The sequence below is a fragment of the Triticum dicoccoides genome, chromosome 7A (genome assembly GCF_002162155.2).
Source record: "Triticum dicoccoides isolate Atlit2015 ecotype Zavitan chromosome 7A, WEW_v2.0, whole genome shotgun sequence".
NCBI lineage: Eukaryota > Viridiplantae > Streptophyta > Magnoliopsida > Poales > Poaceae > Triticum > Triticum dicoccoides.
The window spans coordinates 430159420-430167025 of record NC_041392.1 but is presented as its reverse complement, the minus strand read 5'-3'; positions in this window follow the sequence as shown (position 1 = coordinate 430167025).

The following is a 7606-nucleotide window of genomic DNA, read 5'->3' as shown; positions in this document are numbered from 1 at the left end:
GTGTTGGGATAGTTAACTGCACGCCAAGTATTGAATGATCCTCAGTGTTGCATGTGCCTGTTTTTCCTGTGAACTTAGTGTGCTTGAGTGCTTTGGTTGACCAAATAGATTGCTGAATAATTCTTGACAAAGTTGTGTTCTTGATCCAGGAGAGATTGGCGGGCAGGAGTCCTGGGACTGAAACAAGGCGTAGGGGGCTATGGTACATGGACCGTTGCATGCTGGACCAGGAGGGATGGGACATGCTAGCTTCAGTTACTGAGAACAAGGAGACTAGAGCATTGATCCATCACTGTAGGATGGGACATGTGCCTTTTGACAAAATGTATCAATTATTTCCTGATGTAATGAGTGGTGTGGACAAGAGCAAGTTGAAATGTGATGCATGTGAGTTTGCTAAACATACCAGAAACTCATATGTGAGTAAGGGGGCAGGTGCATATCTCCTTTTGTGTTGATCCACTCTGATGTATGGACTTGTCCAGTGTTATCTGTCAGTGGTATGAAGTACTTTGTTACGTTCATTGATTATCATTTTCGGATGACTTGGGTCTATCTTCTGAAACATAAAGATGAAGTGTTTCAAGGTCTTTTATGCACTTGTTCAGACTCAATTTAATGTGAAAATTCAAGCACTCTTCTGACAATGGCACCGAGTATGTTAACAAGGCCATTGGTGCCTTCATGTCAGACAAGGGCATCCTGGATCAAAGATCTTGCCCGAACACACCACCTCAAAATGGGGTGGCAGAGAGGAAAAACCGCCACCTGCTAGAGGTGGCCCGAGCATTGATGTTCACCATGAATGTCCCCACGTTCCTATGGAGTGAAGCTGTCATGATGGACACCTTCTTGATCAACCGCACACCATCCCGAGTGACAGGTATGAAATCACCTTGTGAGTTGGTTTTCGCAGAAAATAAATTTCCTGTTCATCCCAAGGTGTTTGGTTCCACTTGTTTTGGTCATGATCATAGGGCATCAGTCAACAAATTGGATCCTCGGGCCATAAAGTGCATCTTTGTTGGGTATTCTTCATGACAAAGAGGGTACAAATGCTGGAGTCCATCTGAGAGGCAGACATTTGTGAGCATGCATGTTACGTTTCGTGAATCGGAACCTTTCTATGGTGAGAAAACTGATCCAAGTGTCTTGTTTGAATACCTTGACCAATGTATCCAACCGGAAATTGGTCAAGAGGGAGAGAGTAGTGGCACACAGCAGACGATGCATCAGTCACCTCACGCAAAAGATGACTCCATAGTAACTCATGTGGCTCATGTGATAGAAGCATCGACTTCCATCGGTCATGTGAAGATTGGCACACTGGCACCGGCTCGGGTTGGTAGTGTGCCGAGGTGGATACCAGAGCAAGAGGAGCAGCTAAAGGTGTATTTGTGGAAGCGTTCGCCGTCTCAGATTGGTACTGTGCCGAGGTGGACAATAGAGCAGGAGGAGCATCTAAAGGTGTATTCACAAAGCGAGGTGAGGGTGTTGCACATCAGGGGGAGCAATGAGATCCGCCACTAACGGGACAACAAGGTAGTAATGATGTTATATTGATACGTCTCTGTCATATATATAATTTTTGATTGTTTCATGCCAATATTACACAACTTTCACATACTTTTGGCAACTTTTTATATGATTTATTGGACTAACCTATTGTTCCAGTGCCTAGTGCCAGTTCCTGTTTTTTGCATGTTTTTTGTCTCGTGGAAAATCCATATCAAACGAAGTCCAAATGCAATAAAAATTTACGGAGAATTATTTTGGAATATATGTGATTTTTGGGAGTTGGAATCACCGCAAACGGAGGCCCACACAGCCCAGAAGACACTAGGGCGCGCCAGAGGCCCCTGGCGCATGGTGTTGGGTTGTGCCCTCCTCGAACGTCAGTTGGAGCTCTACTTCGGGCGCAAGGAAGCTTATATCCAGAAAAAAACATGTTAAAATATCAGCGCAATCGGAGTTATGGATCTCCCGGAATATAAGAAACGATTTTTGGCTAGATCTAAGGAGCGCGAAACAGATGAGAACAGAGAGGGAGATCCAATCTCGAAGGGGCTCCCGCCCCTCCGCCACCATGGAGACCATGGACCAGAGGGGGAACTCTCCTCCCATCTAGGGGGGAGGCGAAGGAAGAAGAAGAAGAAGAAGGAGGAGGAGGGGGGCTCTCTCCCCCTCTCTCCCGGTGGCGCCAGAACGCCGCCGGGGCTAGGATCGTGACGGCGATCTACATCAACAATCTTTCTACCATCATCATCAACTCTCTCCCCCTCTATGCAGAGGTGTAACACCCCTTCTCTTCGCTGTAATCTCTACTTAAACATGGTGCTCAACTCCATATATTATTTCCCAATGTTCTATGGTTATCCTATGATGTTTCAGTAGATCCGTTTTGCCCTGTGGATTAATCGTGATCTTGGTTGGTATGATTGTATATTTTATTTATGGTACTGTCCTACGGTGCCCTTCGTATCGCACAAACATGAGGGGCCCCGCTGTAGGGTGTTGCAATATGTTCATGGTTTGCTTATTGCCAGTATTGCGGGGGATGACAACATCCCAAACGCGGATAAGTGGGTTATGGCGTATGGGATAAAGAGGACTTGATATTTAATGCTATGGTTGGGTTTCACAACCTTAATGACCTTTAGTAGTTGCCGATGCTTGCTAGAGTTCCAATCATAAGTGCATATGATCCAAGTACAGAAAGTATGTTAGCTCATGCCTCTCCCTCATATAAAATTGCAAGAATGATTACTGGTACTTGTTATCGATTGCCTAGGGACAAATGACTTTCTAGTTGACAAAGCTATCCACTTTTATTACCTTGCAATTTATTCCTAGTTTTATTCTCGCAAGTACTCGTAGTTTTATTCTTGCAAAATAGTTTCATACTTGTTTCCGGTAAAGCAAACGTCAAGTGTGCGTAGAGTTGTATCGGTGGTCGATAGAACTTGAGGGAATATTTGTTCTACCTTTAGCTCCTCGTTGGGTTCGACACTCTTATTTATCGAAGAAGGCTACAAACAATCCCCTATACTTGTGGGTTATCATATATCCATCTCTTCTGGTGGGGATTGCTACTTCTTGAGCTTGAGTTGGTTTTTCCCTTGAAGTGGAAAGGGTGATGCAACACAGTAGAGATAAGTATTTCCCTCAGTTAAGAACCAAGGAATCAATCCAGTAGGAGAAATGCGCAAGTCCCCAATAGATGCACCTACACAAACAATCAAGCACTTGCACCCAACACGATAAAGGGGTTGTCAATCCCTTCACGATCACTTGCAAAGGTGAGATCTGATATAGATAGATAAAACTAAACAAAAGATAAAATGTTTTTGGGTTTTTGTTGTCTATAGATCTGAAAATAGAAGATTGCAAAATAGTAGATCAGAAACAAATATGATGGAAAATAGACCCAGGGCTATAGGTTTCACTAGAGGCTTGTCTCATGAAGGCAAATAATATGGTGGGTGAACAAATTACTGTCGAGCAATTGATAGAAAAGCACAAAGTTATGATGATATCCAATGTAATGATTATGCATATAGGCATCATGTCCGTGTCAAGTAGACTGACTCCTTCCTACATCTACTACTATTACTCCACACATCGACCGCTATCCAGCATGCATCTAGAGTATTAAGTTCATAAAGAACGGAGTAAGGCCTTAAGTAAGATGACATGATGTAGAGTAATAAATTCAAGCAATATGATGAAAACCTCATCTTTTTATCCTCGATGGCAACAATTCAATACGTGTCTCGCTACCCCTACTTTGTCACTGGGTGAAATCACGCAAGATTGACCCCAAAGCTAAACACCTCTCCCATTGCAAGAAAAACCAATCTAGTTGGCCAAACCAAACCGGTAGTTCGAAGAGAAATACAAAGATATCAAATAATGCATATAAGAATTCAGAGAAGATTCAAATAATATTCATAGATAAGTTGATCATAAATCCACAATTCATCATATCTCGACAAACACATCGCAAAAGAAGATTACATCGGATAGATCTCCAAGAACATCGAGGAAAACATGGTATTGAGAATCAAAGATAGAGAAGAAGCCATCTAGCTACTAGCTATGGACCCGTAGGTCTGAAGTAAACTACTCACGCTTCATCGAAGGGCAATAGAGTTGATGTAGATGCCCTTCGTGATCGAATCCCCCTCCGACAGGATGCCGAAAAAGGCCCCAAGATGGGTTCTCACGGGAATAGAAGGTTGTGGTGGCAGAAAAGTATTTTCATCGACTCCCCTGAGGGTTTTGGAATATATGTGAATATATAGGACGAAGAGCTAAGTCAGGGAGTTACCGAGGGGCCCACAAGGTAGGGGGGCGCTCCCCTAGGGCGCGCCCTGCACCCTTGCTGTCGCCTCGTGGCTCTTCTGACTTGGACTCCAAGTCCCCTGGGTGTCTTATAGTCCAAGAAAAATCATTTGAAGTTTCATTCCATTTGGACTCCGTTTGGTATTCCTTTTCTGCAAAACTCAAAAACAAGGTAAATACAGAAACTGGCACTGGCTCTAGATTAATAAGTTAGTCCCAAAAATGATATAAAATAGCATATTAATTCATATAAAACATCCAAAACAGATAATATAATAGCATGGAACAAAAAAATTATAGATACGTTGGATACGTATCAAGCATCCCCAAGCTTAATTCCTGCTCGTCCTTGAGTAGGTAAATGATAAAAGCAGAATTTTTGATGTGGAATGCTACCTAACATATTTATCCATGTAATTTTCTTCATTGTGGCATGAATGTTCAGATCCATAGGATTCAAAACAAAATTTTAATATTGACATAAAAACAATAATACTTCCAGCATACTTAGAAAACAATTATGTCTTCTCAAAATAACATATGGCCAAAGAAAGTTATCCCTACAAAATCATATAGTCTGGCTATGCTCCATCTTCATCACACAAAGTATTAAATCATGAACAACCCCGATGAAAAATCCAAGCAATTGTTTCATACTTTTGATGTTCTCAAACCTTTTCAACTTTCACGCAATACATGAGCTTGAGCCATGGATATAGCACTGTAGGTGGAGTAGAATACGATGGTTGTGGAGAAGACAAAAAGAAGGAGATAGTATCACATCAACTAGGCATATCAACGGGCTATGGAGATGCCAATCAATAGATATCAATGTGAGTGGATAGGGATTGCCATGAAACAGATGCACTAGAGCTATAATTTTATGAAAGCTCCAAAAGAAACTAAGTGGGTGTGCATCCAACCCGCTTGCTCACGAAGACCTAGGGCAATTTGAGGAAGCCCATAATTGGAATATACAAGCCAAGTTCTATAATGAAAAATTCCCACTAGTATATGAAAGTGACAACATAGCAGACTCTCTAACATGAATATCATGGTGCTACTTTGAAGCACAAGTGTGGAAAAAGGATAGTAACATTGCCCCTTCTCTCTTTTCTCTCATTTTTTATTCTGGTGGGCTTCTTGGCCTCTTTTATTTTTTGTAAAGTCCGGAGACTCATCCCAACTTATGAGAGAATCATAGCTTCCTTCATCCTTTCCTCACATGGGACAATCCTCTAATAATGAAGATCATCACACTTTTATTTACTTACAACTCAAGAATTACAACTCGATTCTAGAACAAAAAAATGACTCTATATGAATGCCTCTGGCGATGTACCAGGATGTGCAATGAATCAAGAGTGACATGTATAAAAAATATTAAAGGTGGCTTTGCCACAAATATGATGCCAACTACATGATCATCCAAAGCAATATGACAATGATGAAGCATGTCATAATAAGCAGAAGTGGCAAGTTGCATGGCAATATATCTCGGAATGGCTATGGAAATGCCATAATGGGTAGGTATGATGGCTGTTTTGAGGAAGGTATATGGTGGGTGTAAGGTACCGGCGAAAGTTGCGCTATACTAGAGAGGCTAGGAATGGTGGAAGGGCGAGGGTGGGTATAATCTATGGACTCAACATTAGTCATAAAGAACTCACATATTTATTGCAAAAGTCTATTAGTTATTGAAACAAAGTACTACGCGCATGCTCCTAGGGGGATAGATTGGTAGGAAAATACCATCGCTCGTCCCCGACCACCACTCATAAGGAAGACAATAAATAAATAAATCATGCTCCAACTTCATCACATAACGGTTCACCATACGTGCATGCTACGGGAATCACAAAATCTAACACAAGTATTTCTACCAATCCACAATTACTCACTAGCATGACTCAAATATCACCATCTTTATGAAGGAAATATGCCCTAGAGGCAATAATAATGTTGTTATTTTATATTTCCTTAGTCATGATAAAGGTTTATTATTCATGCTAGAGTTGTATTTATCGGAAACCTTGATACATGTTTGAATACATGAACAAACACCGTGGCCCTAGTGTGCCTCTACTAGACTAGCTCGTTGATCAAACATGGTTAAGGTTTCCTGACCATAGACACGAGTTGTCATTTGATAACGGGATCACATCGTTAGGAGAATGATGTGATGGACAAGACCCATCCGTTAGCTTAGCATAATGATCGTTCAGTTTTATTGCTTTCATTTCTTCATGACTTATACATATTCCTTTGACTATGAGATTATGCAACTCCCGAATACCGAGGAATACCTTGTGTGCTATGAAATGTCATAACGTAACTGGGTGATTATAAAGATGCTCTACAAGTATCTCTGAAGGAGTTCGTTGAGTTGGCATAGATCGAGATTAGGATTTGTCACTCCAAGTATCAGAGAGGTATCTTTGGGCCCTCTCGGTAATACACATCATAAGCTTGCATGCAAATGACTAAGGAGTTGGTCACGAGGTGATGTATTACGGAACAAGTAAATAAACTTGTCGGTAACGAGATTGAACTAGGTATGAAGATACGGACGATCGAATATCGGGCAAGTAACATACCGGTAGACAAAGGGAAAAACGTATGTTGTCATAACGGTTCGACTGACAAAAGATGTTCGTAGAATATGTAGGAGCCAATATGAGCATCTAGGTTCCGCTATTGGTTATTGACCGGAGAGGTGTCTCAGTCATGTCTACATAGTTCTCAAACCCATAGGGTCTGCACGCTTAACGTTTGATGACAATATAATATTATATGAGTTATGTGATTTGGTGACCGAATGTGGTTCGGAGTCTAGGATGAGATCACGGACATGACGAGGAGTCTCGAAATGGTCGAGAGGTAAAGATTGATATATAGGACAATGATATTCGAACACTGAAAGTGTTCCGGAGGGTACCGGGTACATATCGGGTCACCAGAAGGGGTTCCGGGCACCCCCGGCGAAAGATATGGGCCTTATGGGCCAAGAGGAGAAACACACCAGCCACCAGGGGCTGGTGCGTGCCCCATATGGGCTGAACCAGAGGAAGAAGGAAAGAGGGGAAGAGAAAAGAAATGGGGGATTCGGCCTCCCCCTTCCCTTTCTCCCCCTCTTTCCTTCCCCCTCTGGCCAATATGGCAGGGGACGTCGGCCATGGGGTAGGATTAGGCCTACTTGGGCACCTCCTGGCTGCCTCCCCTCTCTCTCCCACCTATATATATGTGGGGAGGGGCGCCCTAA